This window comes from Bufo gargarizans, chromosome 2 (genome assembly GCF_014858855.1).
Source record: "Bufo gargarizans isolate SCDJY-AF-19 chromosome 2, ASM1485885v1, whole genome shotgun sequence".
Taxonomy (NCBI): Eukaryota; Metazoa; Chordata; class Amphibia; order Anura; family Bufonidae; genus Bufo; species Bufo gargarizans.
In genome coordinates this window covers 148,368,736-148,396,415 of record NC_058081.1, presented here as the reverse complement: position 1 = coordinate 148,396,415, position 27,680 = coordinate 148,368,736, and positions in this window count along the sequence as shown.

Genomic DNA, 27,680 nt, shown 5'->3' with positions numbered 1-27,680 from the left:
AATGACTAAGCAGTTTTCAGTAATAAACAACAGTCTGTTAGACCTAAACCAGACTGTCAAAAGTTTACTGTGTCTGGCTTTTTCATCAAAAACTCAGCACTACATAGTCCCTTGTGACAGAAATGGATAGGCTGGAAATTCCCAAAGTCTCTGACTGGCTGTGCATTAAATAAAAACACAAGTCAGTGCACATACTGTGCAATATTAGTGCAAATAAACAAGATATAGCATATAAAATGGAATGTAAGGGTACTTTCACACTAGCGTTGTTAGAATCCGGCAGGCAGTTCCGTTGCTGCCTGCCGGATCCGGAAATCCGTATACAAACGGATATCTTTTTTTTTGCGGATCCGGATAAATGGATCCACTAGACTTATTAATTGAACTACCGGATCTATCTTTCCGGTACCATCCGGAATAATGGATACGGTATTACATTTTTTCAAAGCTAGAAAGAACTGCGCATGCGCAGACCGGAAAACTGGATCTGGCAATGCGACAATTTCCGGAACACTTGGACAAATGCCGGATCCATCTGCGGTATTTTGTCCGGTCAAATACCTACAAAGAACAGAACGGAAGACATCCTGATGTATACTGAACGGATTGCTTTCCATTCAGAATGCATTGGGACAAAACAGAAGTGGTTTTTTTTCGGTATTGAGCCCCTTTACCGGATTTCAATACTGGAAAAGAATAACGCTAGTGTGAAAGTACCTTAAGTTAACTCTTCAAAATGCACTAAAGTAGTGAGTTGATGGCTTTGCCTAGCAGCAATAGGGGCATATGTCCCCAAATGTATGCAGACTCCAAAATACCTGTGCTCTATGGCAAGGGGAACAGTCCATCTTAATGCAAGCTTCACGTCTGCATTAAAGGGGTTGTCCAAGTTATTTTTATAAAGGTCCTATCTGACACCTGACACTCCCACCGATCAGCTGTTGGAATGGAAGGTGTGTGTCGTGCCAGCGCTACCTTCTCTTCATTGTTTACCTGCTCGCCGTCACAACAGCAGCGGTGAGCAGTGTAATTACAAGAAGCCACCCCATTCATTTCTATGGGGCGGATCATTCCAGTTCAAGTGTACAGGAACGAGCAGTCCCAATGAAGTCAATGCTGTTACGACCTTGTCCTGTAAATTTCCATACAGATGGGATCATGTGCACTGCTATAGCCAATGACTGGCCTAAGATGTGATCTGAAGCAACACATAACTGCTGGGTCAAATTCTGTTTGGAGACACGTCACCACTGAGGCCAGTCACTGGTTGCAGCAGTGCACGTGAACCCTGTCTGTTTACTGGACTAGAAGACCACTGAAGGGAGCCAGAGAACCGGAATTGAGTGGTGGAATCAGGTAAGAAGTTGAGTATGAGTTTTTCAACAGATACAACAAACTGCAGGAGTCTGTTAAAAAAGTCCAAAAGCTGGACAACCCCTTTAAAGGGGTTAACCAGGAATGAAGAAAATAGCACTGCCTTATGATACCTGGTTATGCTGTGCTAAAGATATCTACCTCAGTTATGTATAGTTTTGTTCCCCATGATACCCAATGCCTTCCAGAGTAGAGTTCAAAACTGTAGGATCACATTTATATCACCGAAGGTCCTCAAGGCGAATCAGAGGGGTCTTACAGCGCATACATGGTCTGCATTTGACACACAGTGGGACCCGGCCCATATACATATTGTCATTAGCGATGACCTTGCCTCCCAAGTGTCCCTCTTTTGGAGGGACAGTCCCTCTTTTTGACCCAAGCCCCTCTGTCCCTCTTTTTGACCTGGGGAATTAATGCATAAATGTGCATTAATAAATGTACCAAATTGCCCCTTACTAAACTCTCTGCATGGTTTCTTCTTGTGTTTTAGACCAGAACTTTATTATTTAGTGCAATTTGGACCTTAAAATATCTACACTGCCTGTCCAAAAAAAATAGGTCACAAACTCTAATATTTCGTTGGACCGCCTTTAGCTTTGATTACGGCACGCATTCGCTGTGGCATTGTTTTGATAAGCTTCTGCAATGTCACAAGACTTATTTCCATCCAGTGTTGCATTAATTTTTCACCAAGATCTTGCATTGATGATGGTTGAAACTGACTGCTGCGCAAAGCCTTCTCCAGCACATCCCAAAGGTTCTCAATGGGGTTAAGGTCTGGACTGTGGTGGCCAATCCATGTGTGAAAATGATGTCTCATGCTCCATGAACCACTCTTCACAATTTGAGCCCGATGAATCCTGGCATTGTCATCTTGGAATATGCCCGTGCCATCAGGGGAAAAAAAATCCATTGATGGAATAACCTGGTCATTCAGTATGTTCAGGTATTCAGCTGACCTCATTCTTGGAGCACATACTGTTGCTAAACCTAGACCAACTGCAGCCACCCCAGATCCTAGCACTACCCCCACAGTCTTGTACAGTATGCCAGTGTTTCCCAACCAGTGTGCCTCCAGCTGTTGCAAAACTACAACTCCCAGCATGCCTGCACAGCCAAAGACTGTCCAGGCATGCTGGGAGTTGTAGTTTTGCAACAGCTGGAGGCACATTGGTTGGGAAACACTACAGTAGGCACTAGGCATGATAGGTGCATCACTTAATCTGCCTCTCTTCTTACCTTGATGCGCCCATCAATCTGGAACAGGGTAAATCTGGACTCATCAGACCACATGACCTTCTTGCATTGCTCCAGGGTCCAATCTTTATGCTCCCTAGCAAATCGCAGCCTTTTTGTCTGGTTTGCCTTACTGATTAGTGATTTTCTTACGGTTACACAGCTGTTCAGTCCCAATCCCTTCAGTTCCCTTCGCATTGTGCGTGTGGAAATGCTCTTACTTTCACTATTAAACATAGCCCTGAGTTCTACTGTTGTTTTTCTTCGATTTGATTTCACTAAAGGTTTAAGTGATTGCCGATCACGATAATTCAGGATTTTTTTCTGGCCACATTTCTTCCTCAAATACGATGGGTCCCCACTATACTTCCAGTTTTTAATAATGAGTTGGACAGTTCTTAATCCAATTTTATCAGTTTCTGCAATCTCCTTAGATGTTTTCTCTGCTTGATGCATGCTAATGATTTGACCCTTCTCAAACAGACTTTTCCACGACCACGAGATGTGTCTTTCGACATGGTTGTTTAAGAAATGAGAAGCAACTTATTGCACCAGTTGGGGTTAAATAACTTTTTGCCAGCTGCAAGATAATCGCCCATGCAGTAATTATCCAATAAGAGGCTCGTAACTATTTGCTTAGCTAAATCCAGGTGGCGACTTTTTTTTGGGACAGGCAGTCAATCTGATGACTTATGTGCTAATATTTAAGTGGATATTGAAGTGCAAGAAAAAAAGTTCCCAGGAACTTATACTCACCTAACCGATCCCCGGCTGTTGCCGTTGTGATGGAGTTAGTAATTATGCTTTGGGCAAAGTTAGAGGCGTGGCCTATTATGAGAAAAAAAACTGCCATGATGCGCACCGCACATATTGTCCCTCTTTGTGATTTTCAAAAGTTGGGAGGTATGGTGATGACCCAAACATTGCAGCTGGTAACCGAGGAGGAGGAATCACATGTATAATGAGCGGCATCTCCAAGCAAACAGACAGAAGTACATCAGGGTCATGTGGGGCCACACAGAAGTGAGACCATGGTACGGAATTTGTTAAAACAAAATATCTAAAGGTTCTTTATTGTGACCAGCAGGACATGGAACACATACAAATTTAGAAATGAGAAGAAATGCACTATGAGAAGAAGGCAAGCCAACAGAGGTAGTGTGATGCTCTGGGCAATGTTCTACTGAGAAACCTTGGCTGCTGGCATTTATGTAGATGTTACTTCGAAAAATACCACCTTTTATGGCTGCAGTATTCCGTAATGGCAGTGGTGTCTTTCAGTAGGATGATGTTCCCTGCCACATTGCAAAAAATGTTCAGAAATGGTTTGAGGAACATGAGGAAGAGTTCAAGGTGATGACTTGGCTTCCTCGGAGGATACATCTGGCAACTTACAGGATCTGCTACCAACTTATTGGTGCCAGATACAAGAGAACACCTTCCTTATTGGGTCTGTTTTGGTGGCACAATATTAGGGTACTTTCACACTTGCGGCAGAGGATTCCGGCAGGCATCCTTCAAAACGCATGCAAACTGATGGCATTTGTCATACAGATCAGGATCCTGATCCGTATGACAAATGCATTGAAATGCCGGATCTGTCTCTCCGGTGTCATCTGTAAAAACGGATCCGGCATTTATTTTTTTCACATTTTTGGCTGTCTGAGCATGCGCAGACCGCAATGCCGGATCTGGCATTAATGCATGTAAAAAAAAAGTTCCGGAATTTTGGGGGGAGATAAAACCGCAGCATGCGCGGTATTATCTCTGTCCTGAAAAGTCAAAAAGACTGAACTGAAGACATCCTGATGCATTCTGAACGGAATGCTCCCCATTCAGGATGCATTAGGATAAAACTGATCAGTTCTTTTCCGGTATTGAGCCCCTGTGACGGAACTCAATGCCGTAAAAGAATAACGCTAGTGTGAAAGTACCCTTAGGTAGTTAGTTTTAATGTCTTCACTGAGGAAAATAAACTGTCAGATGAAATGCTGAATGTAAAAATAAATTCCCCATTAAAAGTGTCCTGTCTGACCCAGGAAGAAGTACAACAGCGACTTAAAAAGATTAAAATAGACAAATCGCCAGGACGGGATGGCATACACCCCCGTATCCTAAGGGAATTAAGTAATGTCATAGCCAGACCCTAATTTCTGATATTTGCGGACTCTAAACTGACAGGGAATGTTCCACAGGATTGGCACATAGCAAATACGGTGCCAAAAAGGATCCAAAAACAGAGCCTGGAAACTATAGGCCGGTAAGTTTAACATCTGTTGTGGGTAAACTGTTTGAAGGTTTTCTAAGAGATTTTATCTTAGAGCATCTCAACGGAAATAAGCAAATAACGCCATATCAGCATGGCTTCATGGGGGATCGGTTATGTCAAACTAATTTAATCAGTTTCTATGAGGAGGTAAGTTCTAGACTTGACAGCGGCGAATCAATGGATGTTGTATATCTGGATTTCTCTAAAGCATTTGACACTGTGCCACATAAAAGGTTAGTATATAAAATGAGAATGCTCGGACTGGGAGAAAACATCTGTATGTGGGTAAGTAACTGGCTCAATGATAGAAAACAGAGGGTGGTTATTAATGGTACACACTCAGATTGGGTCACTATCACTAGTGGGGTACCTCAGGGGTCAGTATTGGGCCCTATTCACTTCAATATATTTATTAATGATCTTGTAGAAGCCTTGCATAGTAAAGTATCAATTTTCACAGAGGCCACTAAACTGTGTAAAGTAATTTACACTGAAGAGGACAGTATACCAATACAGAGGGATCTGGATAGACTGGAGGCTTGGGCAGATAAGTGGCAGATGAGGTTTAACACTGACAAATGTAAAGTTATGCACATGGGAAGGAATAATGCAAGTCATCCGTACATACTAAATGGTAAAACACTCGGTAACACTGACATGGAAAAGGATCTAGGAATTTTAATAAACAGCCAACTAAGCTGCAAAAACCAGTGTCAGGCAGCTACTGCCAAGGCCAATAAGATAATGGATTGCATCAGAAGGGGCATAGATGCCCGTGATGAGAACATAGTCTTGCCACTTTACAAATCGCTAGTCAGACCACACATGGAGTACTGTGTACAGTTCTGGGCTCCTGTAAACAAGGCAGACATAGCAGAGCTGGAGAGGGTCCAGAGGAGGGCAACTAAAGTAATAACTGGAATGGGGCAACTACAGTACCCTGAAAGATTATCAAAATTAGGGTTATTCACTTTAGAAAAAAGACAACTGAAGGGGAGATCTAATTACTATGTATAAATATATCAGGGGTCAGTACAGAGATCTCTCCCATCATCTATTTATCCCCAGGACAGTGACTGTGATGAGGGGACATCCTCTGCGCCTGGAGGAAAGAAGGTTTGTACACAAACATAGAAGAGGATTCTTTACGGTAAGAGCAGTGAGACTATGGAACTCTCTGCCTGAGGAGGTGGTGATGGTGAGTACAATAAAGGAATTCAAGAGGGGCCTGGATGTATTTCTGGAGTGTAATAATATTACAGGCTATAGCTACTAGAGAGGGGTCGTTGATCCAGGGAGTTATTCTGATTGCCTGATTGGAGTCGGGAAGGAATTTTTTATTCCCCTAAAGTGAGGAAAATTGGCTTCTACCTCACAGGGGTGTTTTTTGCCTTCCTCTGGATCAACTTGCAGGATAACAGGCCGAACTGGATGGACAGATGTCTTTTTTCGGCCTTATGTACTATGTTACTATGTAATGGCTTAGGGAAATGCAATGTAAGCCTTTCTTACAGAAAAATAAGTCATTCAGTATCATCATGTGTTAATGCAGCATTAAGGGGTGAACAGAAGGGATTCTGCTGGAGGCTTTTAAAGGATATGCAGCTAATTTCATCTCTATATGCATTTTCGTTTAGTAACTTAAGATGTCAACAATGTAATGCACAGTCTCTGGCAGCAGATGATGTCATCTTATTGAACAAGGTCAGTCTCCCTAAAGACATTGCACTGACAATAGGATGAGATCATGCTGTATTCTTATCTATGACTAGTTGTAGGAAAACCTAACATTAAAGCTGCCTCAGCTTATTTATTATTACACATCATGTACGATTTCCTTTGCTTGTTTTTTTATTTATTCTGTGGGGCTTTGAAAAGTGATCAAAACACAGCAGGGCCTTAGGTCGTAGCAGAGATGCTGAGCTCACCTTGAGTCCAGGGCTGTGTGACATAGCAGGCCCCATGCATCCTCAATCTGGTAACTGAGTTCAAAATGGGCACAATATTTATTACTATATTGAAATTTTTTTGTGATAAGTGAATTTTTTGGGGTCTGATTCGATCTGGGTCATATTTATTCAGAATCTTCTCTGGTTGCCAGAAAAGCCTCTTTCTCCCATGCTCTACCCGTCTTACCTTGAGGCCTCATGCACACGGCCATTGGGGACTGCAATTTGCGGTCCCCAATGCACAGGCAACATCCGTGTGGATTCCGGAGACGGATCCAGACCTATTCAACTTGAATGGGTCCGTGGTCCGTCCACACCGCAAAAAAAAAAGGTTGTGCATGTATTACTTTTTTGCGGTACGGAGTCACGGACAGAAAGCCCATGGATGCACTCCATAGTGCTTCCGTGGGGTTTTGTGCCCCCGTTCCGCACCGTACCTTCCGGATTGTGGACCCATTTAAGTGATGCGGGAAGCACACGGCCGGTGCCTGCATATTGCGGACCCGCTCTTTGCGGGCCGTGCATGAGTCCTGATTCTCCTGATTCAAATCAAAGAAAATCAGAACTTTTAGAAAAATTTGGGTCAAATTTCCGAATTTTAGAATTAATTCACTCGGCTGTAAAAAAATGTGATCCTTGAAATATTAAAAGTGCTGACAATTTTCTTTTTCTGTAGAGAAATATACTTGACTAAACAGAAGCAATGTTGGAACAGTGTTGTGTGCACACACAGCCGGATATACCTACCTTACAGGCGATTTCCCTTCCATCACCTCATCAATTCGTCATTTATCAATTCAAAAATATGTCACTGACACCAGTATTTTTTAATGCATTCTACATAAAGAGCTGAGTAACTTTGCAAATACATTATGGTAGATTTATCAAAACTAGTGCAAAGGGAAACAGGATTAGTTGCCCATAGTGACCAATGAGATTCCACCTTTCATTTTTCAGATAACCTTTGGAAATGAAAGGATCAATCTGATTGGTTGCTATAGGCAGTTTTGCTGTGCACCAGTTTTGATACATCCCCCCTATCGCATTCAGAATCAGAATCAGAATTAGCTTTATTCGCCAAACACGACACAGTCTATCGTGCTCGGAATTGGGTTAGGCACAGGTACAGGCATAGTACTAGGGGGTGGAAGGGGGGGGGGGTTATGCATTGGGCACATTAGGGGTGAGAGATTATGGGCGGGAGATAGGGCGTGATAAATTCAGCAGTCTGACGGCCGTTAGGAAGAAAGTGTTCAGCCTCCTCGATGTCCTTTCAGGGATGGCCTGATACCTGCGGCCGGACTTTAGACGTCTGAAGAGATGAAGGCCCGGATGGGAGTGGTCATTGAATATTTTCAGAGCCCTGGAGCGCAGTCTGTTGGAGAAGATATCGCATTACTGATACGGCCACCATTAGGGCGGTGGCAAATCAATGTTTATGGCTGCTCAGTTTTGACATGAAGGAAGAAATGGTGCATGTTTCTGTACCACGTTTCTGGCTATCAGATTTTCCTTATTTTTCTCGTAGCTGTTATTAGATGGTGTCATAAATGACCCAGACATGCTCCTCCAAGCACATGTCACATTTTCGACTCAGCCAGCTATTACAGCTTATAACTGTATAAGAAAAGCTTGCACATACCCGTTATACATGTTGGAGCATTTTTATGAAAGCTTTATATTTATATATATTTTACTGCTGACCTTTATCGAGTGCTCTATACCGTATCTCAATGACTGATTTTTGTACATCAAGATATGGTACGATAGCAGTCTTCTACATTTGTGTATTTTTCAGAACATAAAGCTTATTCAAGAAGATTGTTGCCTCTTATACCCATGTAATAATGACGTCCAATGACACTTTTTTATAAAAATGCCCCACTGTGCTATAATCTACCTTCATGTGTACAGATCCATGTCTAGCATGTAAAGATACAGCCATCTTGTCTGAGCTGTTCTTAAAGAGCTTGTGCAGCCGGTACATATTGATGACCTGTCCTCAGGATAAGTCATCATTATCAGACCGGCTGGGGTCCGACACCTGGTACCCCCGCCGATGAGTTGGTTGAAGAGGAGGTGGCGCTTGTGCGAACAATGCTTGCTCTTGAAGATAACACTCCGCGTTGTCTCAGCTGTAGTGGCGGCACCTTGTAATTACAAATTCTGGTATCATTAAGATGAATGGGGCTAGCATTTGTAATTACTCAGTGCCACAGAAACGAGTGAGTGTAATCTCAGAGAGGACGCAGCACTCACACAAGCATCGCCTCCGCTTCAAACAGCTGATCAGTCGGAATGCCAGGTGTCAGACCCCCACCAATCAGATATTGATGACCCATCCTGAAAATAAGTCATCAATATGTACTGGGTGCACAACCTCTTTACAGTATTTAAAGAAATGCTTTACAGCAGTCACCATGGACCATAAACCCAATGGACAAGAGGGGACTCATTGACTTCTAGGCATGCTTTGTGACCTGTACAGAGGTCAAGAAAGAGTAGATACAGGAAGGAGACAATCACCTATAGCAGTGGTGGCAAACCTATGGCACGGGTGCCAAAGGTGGCACTCAGAGCCCTCTCTGTGGGCACCCGCTCCCTGGGATGGTGTTCCAGTATGCCTTAGACTTTTCCTGCCATTCATCAGCGCAGGGCTCACTATGAACAGCACAGGCAGCGCACTGAATGTAGGCAGGCTATTACAGCTACATGATAAAGTACATGGAAGAGATACTATATTGGCATTCAGGTTAAAGTGCGTGTTGGCGCTTTGAGATAAATAAGTGTGTTTTGGGTTGCAGTTTGGGCACTCGGTCTGTAAAAGATTCGCCATAACTGACCTATAGTGTTTATCGGAGTCTGTTTTATCTACAATGTATTCAGAAAGTAAAGTTAAAAAAAAGTTCCCCCCATTATTCAACACTCAATACCCCATAATGACAAAGTGAAAACAGAATTTTAGACATTTTTGCTCATTTATTAAAAGAAAAAAAATATATAACATTTTGCATGGACATAAGTATTCAGACCCTTCACTAAGAAACGTAGCTTGAAATTTAGCACTGGGGGCCTCCCATTTCTTGATCATCTTTGAGAAGCTTCTACACTTTGATGGGAGTCCACCTGTGGTAAATTCAGTTGAATGGACACGATTTATAAATACACACCCCTATCCTTATATAAGGTCTCACAGCTGACAATGTATAACGGGGCATATACCATGCCATAAGAAGAAAAGAAATGCCTGTAGAATTCACAGATCTGAAGAAGGGTACAAAAAACATTCTGCTGCACTGAAAGTTCCCAAGAGCACAGTGGCCTCCAACACTCTAAAATAGAAGAAGTTTGGAAAACAACAGGACGTTTCCTAGAGCTGGCTGCTCCACCAAACTAAGTAGTTGGGGAAGAAGGTCCTTGGTAACAGAGGTGAAAAAGAACCCAATGGTCACTCTGACTGAGCTCCAAAGATCATTTCTGCAGATGGGAGAGACTTCCAGAGGGTCAACCATCACTGCAGCGCTTTACCAATCTGGGCTTTATGGCAGAGTGGCCAGAAAGAGACCTATCCTCAGTAAAAGACACATGAAGGTCCGTCTGGAGTTTAAAAAAACAACAACTCTGGTCTGATGAAGTCAAGACTGACCAAGATTGAACTTAGTGGTGGCCATATCATGCTCTGGGCATGTTTTTTAATGTCTGAGATAGGCAGACTGGTTAGGGTCGAGAGAAAACTTAATGGAGAAAAGTACAGAAATATTCTTCATGAAAATCTGATCCAAAGTACTCTGGACCTAAGACTGGTCTGAAGGTTCACCTTCCAACAAAAAATAATCCTAAGCACACAGCCAAGACAACCCAGGAGTGGCTTAGGGACAACACTGTGAATGTCATTGAGTGGCCCAGCCAGAGCCCCGACTTGTACCCAACCAAATATCTCTGGAGAGACCTGAAAATGGCTGTCTACCGATGGTCTCCATCCAATCTGAAAGAGCTTGGGAGGATCTGCAGAGAAGAATGGCAGAAAATCCCCAAATCCACCTGTGCAAACTTTGTGCCATCATACTCAAGAAGACTGGAGGCTGTAACCAGTGCCAAAGTTGCTTTAACTAAGTCATGAGTAAAGGGTCTGAATACTTATGTCAACGCAAGATTTTAGATTTTTCTTTTCAAAAAATTTGTAAAGATTTCTAACATTCTGTTTTCACCTTCTCTTTAAGGGGTACAGTGTGCAGAATGATTAGGAAGAACTCTTTTTTTTATTTTAGCGCAAGGCCAAAACATACCAAAATGTAAAAAATAATTGTATATAGGTGATATCTGTCATTCTAATTTTGTCTGTGATAATGGGATGACTTCTGAAGAGTGACCTGTACAGACCAAGAAAGGGTGCTGATTAGGCTTAGTGGTCAGTGTGAAAACACTGACCACTGTGGTCTGGGGTCTGATCTGAAGTTTGATGAAGATAGTGGGTCTAATTTGGGGTTCTGATGAAGATTGATGGTCTGTTCTGAGGTCTGATGAAAAAATCTATTTTTCTTATTTTCCTCTTCTAAAACATAGGTGCATCTTATCATCAAATGCATTTATAAAGAGAAAAATATGATGCGTCTTTCGAATGTTAAACTCACTAAATTGCTAGCGCTCATTTTTACAAATGTATCTTTTTGTGTAAAAGGACTATTAAACTGAACCTAATGAGGGTTATTAAAGGGTTTGTCTAATTTAGAAATCCTATTACGCTCGCTTTTAAAGACCCTTATCTATTTTCCAGAGTGTGCTGCAGCCCAAAAGAAATTCTCGCTCTAGAAGCCACAGCACATCTGTGTGTTACTTGGACAGTGTGCAGTGCTTCATTTTCCCAGCGGTGGCATGGTAAGATGATTAAACACTCCTGGGTTATAGATTACAACTGATTCCTGGGGGTCCCAGCAACAATACTCTCTGATCAGCTTATATAGAATCTGTCAGCAGGATCATTAGTATCAAACCAGGCCCCAGCTGATCAAAAGCATAGCTTTCTCCCCCGATTCATTTTGGCATTCTGGAGAAATATTATTTTAGAACAATATGCAAATTAGTTATTAAGTGCACTGAGGGTGGGGCCTAGCCACTTGGTGCACCATAGCTCCTCCACTCTGCTTTGAAAGACACTAATATTCTACTTAATTGACTGGGCCCTGTGATATAGTGATTCAGACTATACAGCATTTTTATTTTTTTTATAATATTTTTCCTTACTGAATTGGGGGAAGAAAGGCAGGCTTGTGCCTGGTTTAATATTGATGCTCCTTGTGACATATGTCCTTTAATATGAGGTGACCCTTTTAAAAAAGATGATCCAATACAGACAACCCCTTTATGCTCATTTGTATAATTTTTCACTCTGTATTGTACCAAATATAATAAATTAACCACATTGGGGAGACTGAGGGGGCCAGGCATTTGGACAGGGCTCAGAGAGCTAACATCTGAGTGACTTAGTAATCAGGCCTATCAGGGTTGACCAGAGAGGTAAGCTTTTAAAATAATAAGAGAATCAATGCCCTCTCTGATCCCCTGCTGCTACCATTCTGACACTAGCTGGGTCACCACTGGTCTCTACTTCCCCAAATGGGTAGAGATTACTGGTCAGCTGGTAAGTGGCTAAGGTGGGTTCCCTCTATGACCAATGACTCACTGAGCGGTCCTCTCCTGCCACTTCCTGTTTGTCAAGTCTGGACCAAAAGGGAAGGTAAAGCCTAGTGCTGTGTTGGCTAACCTCGGGCATGTCAGCTGTGGTAAAAATACGACTCCCAGGATACACACTTGCTTGGCTGTTCTCAGAACTCCATAGAAATGAACGGAAAAGTTGGGAGTCGTAGTTTTACCACAGCTGGCGGTTAGCCATCACTGGCCTAGTGTATGGGCTTCTTTTTAGGCTATGTGAAGCCACATGACACTGAGATGTTAGGAAAGTGCTATATTTTTGGTGACTGTGGCTGTGGGACATTTTTGCTGGGGTGGTGTGTGGTCTACTGTGTGTGTTAGTTATAGATTTAAGGTGCCCATGCACATTAAGGAAAAGTTGTTTAGAATGAACAATTCCAATCAACAAGGATGATCATCGGCTAATATGCTTGCCAAAAACGATTGCTTTAAATGACTGCAAGGCAACCATCATTGTCTGAAGTGTCACCCACTGCTAAAGGGGTTTTGTCACTTCAGCAAATGGCATTTATCATGTAGGCTCTTACTATTGTATTGTCCATATTGCCTGCTTTGCTGTCTGGATTCATTTTTCCATCACGTTATGCACTGCCCTTTTCCAGGGGATACGACTAGTGTTGAACAAATAAAAGTCAAGCGAATTGACTTTGATCCGAATTTCAGGGAAAATTTGATTCGCTGCAAAGCCGAATTTCCTCGCACGTGGAGACAAATCCCTGAAATGGCGGTAAAAACTAAAAAAATATACACCTCATGCATTTGCACATGAAGAGGCCATTGTGGACATCTTAATTGAATATACTGCATGAAATCTTGCATGGGGTGATGTAGGACGTTACCATGTCGGTGCGCTGGCCTGGCCAATATTTTAACCATGATTAACCCCTGAAAGACCTAAATGGTAGCCTCAGATGCGACGATCAACAATGAATGCGGCATCTGAGGGGTTCAATGAGGGGAGCTGCGCGATCTCTGTTCTTTATCATTACACCCGCTACATACAAAGAAATGCGCTTCGTCACGAATGGAATTTCTTTGTGAAATTTGCCGAAGCAGCCAAACCTAATATGAGTCAAAGCAGCCGATCCAGCAGTGGTGGCTGTGCTTGCACACTATAGAAAAAAAGTTCTGGCCTCTCGTATCTGTGCTGCAGCGATGCCCATAACTGCCCCTGCAAATGAGCAGTGTATAAAAATGAATCCAGCCAGCAAAGGAGTCAATATGGACAATCACAATTAGTAAGTGCCTTGTATAAACTTTGGGGCACATTTATTAAGACCAGCGTTTTAGATGCTGTCTTAATAAAGGCCCATAGCTGGCGGTGGGTCCGCCAAAGTAATGAAAAGGCACATCCAGCACCAGTTCTAAATGTAAGTTACCTTCCGAGCTGTCTTACATTTAGACCATTTTCTATGCCTAAAACAGGCTTAGAAAATGATTAATGACATGGGCCTGCAGGCCCGGATTCTTCCCCGCCCAAGCCACGCCCACAATTTTAGACCTGGCATGAGCAGGAAAAAGTTGCAGAAAGCGGTGCAACTAACTGTTGCACCTCCATCTGCGCCTGAAATACAGCTAATTTAGTTGTATTTCAGATTAGTAAATGACCCCCTTTGTCTACATGATAAATGCCATTTGCTTAAGTGAGACAAACCCTTTAATATTTGATTTAATATTAGATAGACGTTAACGGTTGAGTGTGTATTGTGCAACTGGATGAATCTTTAGTGAACTCTTGGTAGATGCCAAGGTGGAGTCAAGACCATAGACTATAATAACTCATGTATGGACTACTTGAATAACTATGCCAGGCAATAAGGGCTAAAGTGTGACTGGGGAGACCAGTTGTGTAACAATCATTTGTATAACATTTGTACATTTGACACCCTACTTCTATCTAATATTTATGGCTGCCTTTAGGGTGAGTGTAGTTGTTTTGGTGGACTTGGTTTCTGAGGATTGTTTGGGGGCTGCATTTATCTAGCAGTCCATACTTTCTAGGCAGAACCTTGCAGGGAGCAATGGAATGGCAGCTATGGGGGAACTGTGGAGGTAAAGCCCGTATTACACAGGCCGATTGAGCAAGCGATTGTTGGGAGGGAAGCGTTCGCTTGCAATAGCTAGCAGAGGAGACCAGTGCTATCACATGCTATTTCCTCTGCAGCATGGTGAGGAGTGATAGCTATGCCATTGCTTGTCCCCATACTGTCTAGTGCTTTGCCAGCGGCAGATTGCTATTAGACAGCACAGTCTGCCGGCAGCAAGCGCTAATTTTTAGGCACGCTTAACCCCTTAAGGACACAGCCCTATTTCACCTTAAGGACCAGGCCATTTTTTGCAAATCTGACCACTGTCACTTTAAGTGCTGATAACTTTAAAACGCTTTGACTTACCCAGGCCGTTCTGAGATTGTTTTTTCGTCGCATATTGTACTTCATGACACTGCTAATATTGGGTCAAAAAAGTTAATTTTTTTGCATAAAAAAAATACCATATTTACCAAAAATTTTGAAAAATTGGCAAATTTCAAAGTTTCAGTTTCTCTACTTCTGTAATACATAGTAATACCCCCAAAAATTGTGATGACTTTACATTCCCCATATGTCTACTTCATGTTTGTAGCATTTTGGGAATGATATTTTATTTTTTGGGGATGTTACAAGGCTTAGAAGTTTAGAAGCAAATTTTGAAATTTTCAGAAATCTTCAAAATCCCACTTTTTATGGACCAGTTCAGGTTTGAAGTCACTTTGTGAGGCTTACATAATAGAAACCACCCAAAAATGAAACCACCCCATTCTAGAAACTACACCCCTCAAGGTATTCAAAACTGTTTTTACAAACTTTGTTAACCCTTTAGGTCTTCCACAACACTTCATGGCAAATGGACATACATTTTTAGAATTTAGATTTTTTGGAAAATTTTCCAATATAATCAATTTTTTCCAGGAAAAAAACAAGGGTTAACTGCCAAACAAAACTCAAAATGGGTTGCCCTGATTCTGTAGTTTGCAAAAACACCCCATATGTGGTCGTAAACTACTGTTTGGCCGAACGGGAGGACATAGAAGGAGGGGAACACCATATGGGTTTTGGAAGGCAGATTTGGCAGGACTGGTTTTGTTTATACCATGTCCCATTTGAAGCCCCCTGTTGTACCCCTAGAATAAAAATTTCAAAAAAGTGACTCCATCTAAGAAAGTACACCCCTCAAGGTATTCAAAACTGGGTTTACAAACTTTGTTAACCCTTTAGGTGTTCCACAAGAGTTAATGGCAGATGGAGAAACAATTTAGAAATTTCAATTTTTTGGAAAATTTTCCATTTTAACCCATTTTTTCCAGCAATAAAGTAAGGGTTAACAGCCAAACAAAACTCAATATGGGTTGCCCTGATTCTGTAGTTTGCAAAAACACCCCATATGTGGTCGTAAACTACTGTTTGGCCAAACGGGAGCACGTAGAAAGAGGGGAACGCCATATGGGTTTTGGAAGGCAGATTTTGCAGGACTGGTTTTGTTTATACCATGTCCCATTTGAAGCCCCCTGTTGCACCCCTAGAATAGAAATTTCAAAAAAGTGACTCCATCTAAGAAAGTACACCCCTCAAGGTATTCAAAACTGGGTTTACAAACTTTGTTAACCCTTTAGGTGTTCCACAAGAGTTATTGGCAGATGGAGAAACAATTTAGAAATTTCTATTTTTTGGAAAATTTTCCAATATAATCAATTTTTTCCAGGAGTAAAACAAGGGTTAACTGCCAAACAAAACTCAAAATGGGTTGCCCTGATTCTGTAGTTTGCAAAAACACCCCATATGTGGTCGTAAACTACTGTTTGGCCGAACGGGAGGACATAGAAGGAGGGGAACACCATATGGGTTTTGGAAGGCAGATTTTGCAGGACTGGTTTTGTTTATACCATGTCCCATTTGAAGCCCCCTGTTGTACCCCTAGAATAAAAATTTCAAAAAAGTGACTCCATCTAAGAAAGTACACCCCTCAAGGTATTCAAAACTGGGTTTACAAACTTTGTTAACCCTTTAGGTGTTCCACAAGAGTTAATGGCAGATGGAGAAACAATTTAGAAATTTCTATTTTTTGGAAAATTTTCCATTTTAACCCTTACTTTATTACTGAAAAAAATGGGTTAACAGCCAAACAAAACTCAAAATGGGTTGCCCTGATTCTGTAGTTTGCAGAAACACCCCAAATGTGGTCGTAAACTACTATTTGGCTAAACGGCAGGACATAGAAGAAGGGGAACGCCATACGGTTTTTGGAAGGCAGATTTTGCTGGACTGGTTTATTTACACCATGTACCCTTTCAAGCCCCCTGATGCACCCCTAGAGTAGAAACTCCATAAAAGTGACCCCATCTAGGAAACTATGGGATAAGGTGGTTGTTGTTTTGGTACTATTTTAGGGGTAAATATGATTTTTGGTTGCTCTATATTACACTTTTTTGAGGCAAGGTAACAAAAAAATAAAATTCTAAAATTTTTCTACATTTGCTATTTAGTTTTGTGGAACACCTAAAGGGTTAACAAAGTTTATAAAGTAACTTTTGAATACCTTGAGGGGTGTAGTTTCTTAGATGGGGTCACTTTTTTGGAGTTTCTAGTCTAGGCTACATCAGGGGGGGCTTCTAATGGGACATGGTGTCAAAAAAAAAAACTGTCCATCAAAATCTGCCTTCCAGAAACCATATGGAGTTCCCTTCGTTCTATGCCCTGCCGTGCGGCTATATAGCCATTTACGACCACATATGGGGTGTTTCTGCAAACTACAGAATCAGGGCCATAAATATTGAGTTTTTTTTGGCTGTTAACCCTTGCTTTATTACTGGAAAAAAAGGATTCAAATGGAAATTTTGCCCAAAAATTGGTGTTTTGGCACCGTTTTTATTTTATATTTTTAACACCGTTCATCCGAGGGGTTTGGTCAAATGTTATTTTTATAGCGACGACTTTTACGCACGCGACGATGCCCAATATGTATGGCTCTCAGACTTTGGAGACACTAAGCAGGCATCCTAAAACTGCGGCCCTCCAGATGTTGTAAAACTACAATTCCCACCATGCCCTGCTGATGGCTGTAGGTTGTCTGGGCATGCTGGGAGTTATAGTTTTACAACATCTGGAGGGCCGCAGTTTGAGGATGCCTGCACTAAAACTAATATTTTTTTGGGGAAAAAAAATTGTTTCTGTGTCTCCAAAGTCTGAGAGACATAGTGTTTTATGTTCTCTAGGGGACTGTTGGAGATTATAAAAATTTAGTACTCCATGGAAGTGTGATACTCCCTGAAGCAATCGATAACGCAGAGGCCCGGATGATCGGGGCAAGTGTCACACTGAGTAGTGGTGTCCTTCCGTATCCCCCTCTTGTGACACACTCTGCATCTTTTTTGGGTTCGTCCCTTCTTTCCAGTATGGGGGACCACACCTGGAAAGTGTTGGCCAGGGACGATCCGGGCGCCTCCAGTTCCCGAGGTACTCCGGCCTGCTCTTTCCCGGTCCGAAAAGATCAGGTCTTTGAGGACTGCCTCATAGAATTGGAGGAATGTCCCTGTGCTGCCAGCGCTTCGGGATAGTACAAAAGAGTTGTACATGGCAACCTGCACCATGTAGACCGCAACTTTTTTGTACCATGCCCGGGTTTTGCGCATGGCATTATATGGCTTGAGGACTTGATCAGAGAGATCAACTCCTCCCATATACCGATTGTAGGCGACGATACAATCGGGCTTGAGGACCGTTGCCGTGGTACCTCGCACAGAGACTGGGGTGGTGCTGTTACCGTGGATTGTGGACAGCATAAGGACATCCCTCTTGTCCTTATACCTGACCAGCAACAGGCTTCCACTGGTAAGGGCACGGGTCTCACCCCTGGGGATAGGTACCTGGAGGGGGTGGGCAGGGAGGCCGCGTTGATTTTTCCGCACGGTCCCACAAGCGAACGTGGATCTGGCGGCAAGGGACCTGAACAAGGGAATGCTGGTATAAAAGTTGTCCACGTACAAGTGGTAACCCTTATCCAGCAGTGGGTACATAAGGTCCCACACGAGTTTCCCGGTAACACCCAGAGTGGGGGGACATTCTGGTGGTTGAATCCGGGAATCTCGCCCCTCGTACACACGAAATTTGTAAGTGTACCCTGAGGTACTCTCACAAATTTTGTATAGCTTCACGCCATACCTCGCCCGCTTTGTGGGAATGTATTGGCGGAAACTGAGTCTCCCCTTGAACGCAACGAGAGACTCATCAACCGCGACCTCCCTTCCAGGTACGTAGGCCTGCTGAAATGTGGCCCCAAAGTGATCGATGACCGGCCGTATCTTGTACAGCCGGTCATAGGCAGGATCACTTCGGGGGGGACATGCTGCATTATCGGAATAATGCAGACATTTCCGGATGGCCTCAAACCGGGAGCGTGTCATGGCCGTACTGTACAGTGGGGTCTGGTATAGGACGTCCCCACTCCAGTACAGCCTGACACTGGGTTTTTGCACTAGACCCATATGCAGCACGAGGCCCCAAAATGTCCTCATCTCGGCTGCACTGACCGGCGTCCAGCCACCGGGTCTAGCCAAAAATGAGCCCGGGTTTTGAGCGACGAACTGTTGGGCGTACAGATTCGTCTGCTCCACCATCAGATTCACCAGTGGGTTACTGAAAAAAAAACTAATAAAGTCTATTTCAGTAAACCCCACTGTGGGAATCTGGATTCCAGGATTGCCAGCGAAATCCGGAATCTCAGGCTCAAAGTCCACTGGGGGACACCAGCTAAGTTCATCGGCAGGGGGCTCCGGTGAACTTATTTGGTGGGCCGGGAAACCAGTACGAACCCCAGGGCGGCTCGTACTAGGGTGGGCCACAGGATCCCTAGCATGTGTGGCCCCTGGCTCCGCCTGGCGGCGTCTCCGCTGCCTTGGTGGCTCATCGTCATCCGATGATGATGAGGAGGATGCGGATGACAAAAGGAACGTGGGGTCATCCTCATCCTCACTGGGGCTCTCAGAGTCGGAGGCAATCTGGGCATATGCCTCCTCGGCCGAGAACACCCGGCGGGCCATGGGTGTGTGTGTGTGCGTGTGTATGTGCGTGCGTGTAAACCTTTATTCTATGTGCGTGTGTGTGGGGGCACGGGTGTTCACGTACTAAAAAGTCCAGGCAAAAAAAATGGGCAAGTGTTAGAAAAAAAAAAAAAAAAAGTTCAAACTTGCTGATCAGCGGTTCAACGCTGATCAGCGGTCGGTGGGGTGGTGGGGCGGGCGATGCGCTAACAGTGGACGGACGCTAAAAAGTGCCGGCCAGTCAGCGCACGCAGAAAAAAAAAAAAGTGGTGGTGGGGGAAGGGTCTGGTGGGGGGGGGGGGGGCAAGTGGCAGGGGGGTCTGGGGTCTGGTAGCTGAAAAAAAAAAAGTTTGGAATAAATGTGCTTTTTTTTTTTTCTAACTTTTCCCTTCTATCCCTGCCTAAAGGTGCCTCTCCCTCACTGACCCTAACCTACCTGGGTGGCGATGGGTGCAGGAGGGTGATGGATGCCGATTAGGGGGACACAGGAGCTGGTGCTGGACGATGCTGCACGGTCAGGGTGCTGGACAGGAAGAGGAGGGGAGAGAGGAGCGCAGGAAGTTTGAATCTCGCGCCTCTCTCCCCTGCACCAATCAGCACCCTGGACAGCGGCGTTCAGCACCAGGGCCAGCTCCGCCTCTGCAAATCCTCGGACTGCGATTGGTGGTGTAAAATTACGCCACCGATCGCAGTCTTTTTCCGGTTCATCGGGTCACAGGACACCCGAATGGACCGGAAACGCAGAAAACCGCAGGTCTGAATTGACCTGCGGTTTTCTGCGATCGTCGATGCGGGGGGGTCAAATGACCCCCCCTGCATTGTTACAGGATGCCGGCTGAATGATTTCAGCCGGCATCCCGTTCCGATTAACCCCCGCGGTGCCGGCATCGCTATTTAAAGCCATGACGTACCGGTACGTCATGTGTCCTTAAGGACTCGGGAAACATGCCGTACCGGTACGTCATGTGTCCTTAAGGGGTTAAAGGAAATGGACACCTTTGTAAAAAAAAATAAAAAAAAAAGATTTCTATACTAATTAATTTATTTTGTGGAGAAAATAATTTCTCCAATTGGTTCTGTTTATTTATCTTTTTTCGTTTTTGATCTACAGCCTGCTGTGCTTCCCATGCACAACAGACTGCTCTAATTAACCACTCCTTGCTCCACACAGGAGTGCGCATTTTCTCCCTCTCCCGCCCCTTAAGGATGGCAGAGCGGTGCAGACTGTCAGCTGTAACATAACCCCATAACTGCAGACATAACCCCTTCCATGCAGCAGCCCTCAGGGACCGCTGTATGGAAGGGGCTTACCATCGGGCCGCTGATCTGCTGTGGCAGCGGCCCGATGCTGTGGCATTAACCCCCCCTTTCCCCTCTTTTGGATGGCCATCACAATTCTCTCCCATCCCCCCCTCCCCACCCAGCACAAACAGGTCACCCCCCAGCCCTAAGGGCTAACCCTCGAGCTGCTGCTCTGTCCACCCCCCTCAGGATGGCCGAGCGGTGTGGCACAAGTCTAGCCCCCCCATTCAGGATGGCAGAGCGGCACAAGGTCCAAATTGCCGTGGTATAGCTAAGCCTGATCAGGCTCCTGCTAAGGCTCCATTCAGGCGTCCATAATGCATTGCGGATCCGCAATACACCCGGCCAGTACCCCCATAGAAATGCCTATTCTTGTCTGCAATTGCGGACAAGAATAGGACATGCTCTATTTTCTTGTGGAGCTGTGGACCAGAAGATTGGGGCCACGCTCTGGAAATGCGGATGCAGCAAGCACATAGTGTTCTCTCCGCATCTCTTCTGGCCCTATAGAGAATTGATGGGTCCACACCAGTTCCGAATAATTGCGGAACGGATGCGGACCCATTCTATGGACGTCTGAATGGAGCCTTAAGGCAGGAGCCTGATCAGGCTTACTGTAAATGACAATACACTGCAGCACACTATACAGTGTACTGCAGTGTATTGTAGAGGCATCAGACCCACTGGATCTTCAAGAACCAAGTGGGTCTGGGTCAAAAAAAAAAATATATCAAACTTCTTCCTATCCACACATATAATTGGTTAAAAATTGAAAAAATAAAACACACTAGACATTTTTGGTATCGACGCTTCCATAATGACCTGCTCTATAAAAATATTACATGAACTAACCTGTTTGATGAACATTTTTTATCACCTTACAACACAAAAAGTGTAATACCAAGGGATAAAAATGTCCTATGTGCCCCAAAATGGTTCCAGTCAAACCGTCATCTCATCCCGGAAAAAATTAGCTCCTACTTAAGACAATCGCCCAAAAAATTAAAAAGATATGGCTTTCAGAAAATTGAGACACAAAAACATAATTTTTTTTCTAAAATGCTCTTATTGTGTAAAACCAATAAATATATTTATATATATATATATATATATATATATATATATAAAAATTACATATTAGGTATTGCCACATCCGTAATGGCCTGCTCTATAAAAATATCACAGGAGCTAACCCGTCTGGTGAATACCGTATAAAATTCAAAATAAAAACCATGCCGAAAAATACAGTACGTTTTTATCACCTTACAACACAAAAAGTGTAATACCAAGCGATAAAAAATTCATATGTGCCCCAAAATGATATCAAACTGTCACTTCATCAATAAATGAGCCCCTACATAAGACAATTGCCCAAAAAATAAATTAAAATATGGCTTTCAGAAAATGGAGACGCAAAAACATGATTTTTAAAACAAAAATGCTTTTATTGTGTCACATAAAATTTTTAAAATGCACATATTAGGTATTGTCCGAAAATATTAAGTGATCCAACCTGTTTGGTGAACGCTTTAAAAAATTAAATAAAAAATGAGCCAAAAAATTATCACCTTAAATTATCACCTTACATCACAAAAAGTGATTAAAAAGTCATATGTGCCCCAAAATGGTACCAATTAAACCATTATCTTATCCCACCTAAAATTAGCCCCTACATAAGACAATTGCCCAAAAAATAAAAAAAATATGTCTTTCAGAAAATGAAAACACAAAAACATGATTAAAAAAACAACTTTTATTGTGTAAATCCAAAATAAAATAAAAAAAATATACATATTAGGTATCGCTGCGTCATTACGACCTGCTCTATAAAAATATGACATTATCTACTCTGTCAGGTGAATGTTGTCAAAAACAAAAAATAAAAACTCTGCCAGAACAGCCATTTTTTGGTTACCTTGCCTCATAAAAAGAGTAATATACAGTATATACATACACACAAACACACACACACACACACACACACACAATGCGTAACTACCTCTAGCAAAAGATTTATATACTGCAGGAATAACACTAATATATATATAACAATAGCAGCACATCAGGCCAAATATAAATATGGTGGTGCAGGTGCATTTAAAAAAATGGCAGCACTCTCACAAAAAACGAGTGAAAAGAAAAACACTATTCATCCCTGTGGTCACAACTAGGGATGAACGAACTTGTTTTCCAAGTTTGGCGTACAAGGTTCAGGTTCGGGTTATGTAAGAATTCCGTTATGGATTCTGCTACTAAGGGTCCATTCACACGTCCGCATAATGGGTCTGCATCCGTTCTGCAATTTTGCGGAAGCGCTGCGGCCCCGCAAAAAAAATAGAGCATGTTCTATTCTTGTCCGCAGCCATCTGCAATTTGCGGATTTGCGGACCGCGAAACAGTTGCGGCTGTGTGAATGAACCCTTATGGGTTAGATAACCTGAACATTGTACGCCGAACTTGAAACACAAGTTCGCTCAACACTAGTCGCAAAGTTTTAGCTCATAGCTTAAAATGAGACCCTGTGAATGATCTGAGAACATTGAGACCACAAGGGTGAATAAAGTGTTTGATAGTGCAGACATTTTTTTTTTTTTACATATATATATATATATATATATATATATATACAGTATATATATTGTGGGGACTCACTCTGGTAGACAGGATTAGTGGACGCAGTATAGAGGCAACAAGTTCTTTGGATCAAACAGTTCAGTGTTTTATTCACACTTTAGACAAGTGACAAAGCAAGCAGTCATATTCAAACAAAAAAGTCACCTTGTGGTGTTGGTGGTAATTCACACCATGCGGCAATTCTGCCTCAAAGAGTCCTTGCTGATAGCAGCACCAACCTGTTTTCACGCCAAACAGGTAGCAAGCCTTCATCCAGACACAAGGCTCCCAGATCCCAACACAGAGACATGGCTTCTGAGCCCAGCTATTTAAGGACAGCCAGGTGCTGCCAAAACCTGGACCGACATTTAAAATCCGGTCCGGTATTTGACCTCACCTGGCTGTAAATCAGCCCAGCAGCACATGCTGGGAGGAAAATACCTGTTTTCCCTGACCAAACTTCTCACTGTGTCACATACTACCCCCCTTTTGTTCAACCCACGTTTCCCTGTAACCGGCCTGCCCTGTGTTCCACTGAAAACTTTTTGTAGGAAGAGAAACCATCAGGTGACCCGGGCATTTCTGTCCTTAGCCTGGCTCATCCACTTGAGATGGGAGTGGTCAGTCACCAGGCAGAATTTTCTCACCAATAAATAATAGTGGAGAGATTTTAGTACCCACTTGATAGCACTCTCTCTCCACTATACTATACCGGGTCTCGGCTGGGGTGAGCTTACGGATGAGGAAGATAACGGGATGCTCCTCCCCGTTGACTTCCTGAGACAGTACAGCACTGAGGCCAACTTTGGAGGCATCTGTCTGTACTATAAACTCCCTTTTGAAGTCGGGCGTCACCAAAACTGGGGACCTGCACAGAGCCGACTTCAAAGCGGAGAAAGCCTGTTCAAAAGTCCTGTCAAGGGTACGGCTAGAGTAGCAAGGTGGGGAACAAACCTCATGTAATAGCCCACAATTCCCAGGAATTACTTTATTTGCCTAGTGGTGACAGGTCGGGGCCAATTCCGTATCGCCTCTATTTTGTTCAATTGGGGTTTGATGACTCTGCACCCAATGACATACCCCAGGTACTTAGTCTCTTCTAACCCTATCGCACATTTGGGTTAGCGGTTAGGCCAGTTTTCCGAAGGGAGTCCACTACTGCCTGCACTTTGGGTAGGTGACTTTCCCAGTTGGTACTGTGGATGACAATATCGTCCAGGTAAGCCGAAGCGTACCGACAATGTGGATGAAGCACAATGTCCATTAGTCACTGAAAAGTGGCGGGTGCGCCATGCAGACCAAAGGGTAAGACCTTATATTGATACAGCCCCTCAGGCGTGATGAAGGCAGTTTTCTCTTTGGCAGCCTCTGTTAAGGACACCTGCCAGTACTCTCTTGTGAGGTCCAAAACAGAAAAATACCGGGCTTGTCCTTAGTGGTAGGCACCGGACATGGATGATAGAGGGCTCTAGGTCCCTATTTCACCCGAGGATAGGGATACTGATTTGTCACTGGTGTCCTAACCACGGAGCACTCGTCCTAAAAAGAAGCGACCCCATCCGGAACCTTACCCTACTTGGCCCTGTTGTGCCCTAGTGCAGCTAATCCAAGGGGTAAGGTTCCGGACGGGGTTGTTCTTTTTAGGACAAGTGCTCCATGGTTAGGACACCAGGGACAAATCAGTATCCCTATCCTTGGGTGAAATAGGGACCTAGAGCCCTCTATCAGACATCCATGTCCGGTGCCTACCACTAAGAATTTCTTTTCAGTATGACGAACATCTTCTGAACATCCAAAATGACCGGATGACACCTGGGTTACGGTAGGACAACCGGTTATACTCTCAGGTGCCGCCGCGTACCAATTTTTTTCATGTGTCATTTTTGCACTCATTAGTGATTCTGTTTATATTTAGGTCTTTTTTTCTATCTTGATATCAATTAAAAGTTGCGCTTTAATAAGATCACCATTTCAACCTTCAGCTATATTTGATATAACCTTTTGGTGACCCAATATTTGAATATCTAGAAGCCTTTCTTCTTTTCATACTTGTGTAGTAACATCACAAATTACGGTATCATCTGAAGGTCCTGAGACCTTTCAGCTCATCCCTGGGTGCACATAGTAGTACACATATTGCTCCTTGTACTGGTTTGACATTTAAACTTTCTACTTAAGTAATCATGAGATCAGGAAATGATAGGTTGATATCTCTGATACTTAGCCAATCTGTTTATTTTCTGAGCATATAGCGTTTTTCTGAGAGAATTCACAAAACAAAGCACAACACTTGCAGGATATTTCAGGTTTACTGCAATACACTGGCATTGTGTTAAAATATAAGGTGTATTCAATACGTTTTCTACAAGAATATGAAAAGGGGGCACATTTATTAATTTAGATGCCAGTCTTAATAACTCCTATACCAGGCAGTGGATCCGCCGCAGTTATGTAGAGGCACTGGCCTCTACCTAACTTTCGAGTATGTATCGCAACTTATAAATGTAAGATAGCTTTCTACCTGTCTTTCATTTAGACCACTTTGTACACCTAAACCAGGCGTAGAAAATGGCAAATGAGATGGCATACTGGCCTGTCCCCTTCCCCACCACGCCCTCTTTTTTAGACCAGGCGTGAGCAGGGAAAAGATGCAGATTGCGGCGGAAAGGACCTTTTGTGCCGCAATCTGCACCAGAAATAAGCTTGCTGCAGGGAACCTATTACCATCTCTTTGACTGCATTATCATCAAGAAATCATTGCCTATGCAAAAATTTCTTCCGGTTCTGAAAGAGAAAGTAATCACTGGAAGCCAGGTCTGGACTGTAGGGTGGATGGTTAATCTTCATAAAGCCACATTCCCTGATAAACAGCTTGTGGTTTCAGAGACTTGTGAGCTAGTGCATTGACGTGAAGCAGCAACACACCTGCTGATAACTTCCCACTGCATTTCTGTTTGATTGCCTCACGTAATGCCTTCATTGTTGAAGCATAGGTGTCTCCAGTAACTGTTGTCTTGTGTGGCGTGAATTCTAGTAATAAAACGCCTTCTGTATCCCCAGAAATGGTGCCACGATCTTTCCAGCTGACTATAGCACACAAAATTTCTTTAGGAGTTGGTGACCTGTTGTGCTTCCATTGCATGGACTCTTGTTTGGTCTCATGATCATGGTGGTGGACCTATGTTTCATCACAGGTAATAATTTGAGAATAGAAGTCTCCTTTTCTCTAGGCATGTCTAAATTCTCTTGGCTAAATTTCTGGCGACAAGTTTTTCATCAGGTGTCAACATTCGTGGCACCCACTGGGAACTGACCTTTCCCATTATCAAAACATCATGAAAGATACCGGAAACTATTCCAAGTTAATTGCCTCATTCATGAGCTATAAAACTGACTTTGACCCGACAATCTTCCAAAATCATGGCCTCCACTTTACGGCACATTTCCTTTGAAGATGATTAAACAAGTTGCCCTGAACTGGGGTCGTCTTCAATTGAATCCCTACAGCATTTAAACTGCTGGTCCCAAAACTTTACTTGACAATAGGAAGGTGCATCATCATCATATACAGCAATCATTCTTTCATCAATTTCTTTAAGCTTCTTTGCTTCCTTTGTAAGGAATTTATTCATAGAACGAAGCTCCAAATCCCTTAATTTCTTTGTAGACCCGCACTGTACTGCACTTGCCATCCTGTTTATTCCAATTCTTTCACCAGACTATCTGTATTGCATGTCCAGATATATCTCAAGCTGCACAGATAAACTCAGCTGTCTAACTCTGACAGAACATGCTGGGGTAGATAACTTATTGAACATCCCTAGTGTATCCATTTAGTGGCAGTAATCACAGGTAAGAACCTTAACTTGAGTCTTCAACGTGCAGTCTGAATTCTGTATAAATGTCAATAGCCTTCAGTGCATTGTTCCAATAAATAAAATCTTTCCTGGGGTTCCTATTTGATTGACTAGTCAGTTTACATTCAGGAAGAACCTTGTATGCTTCACCTTTTATCAATCTTATTACATTATATATTTTTTGGGGGAGCCTCACTGTGTATATCCCTCAGATATTGTCGTCTGTGACTTGTCAGATCTGGCACTGCTGTAATTTTGACACATAGTACATAAGGATCAGGAGTTCGTAAAGAAAG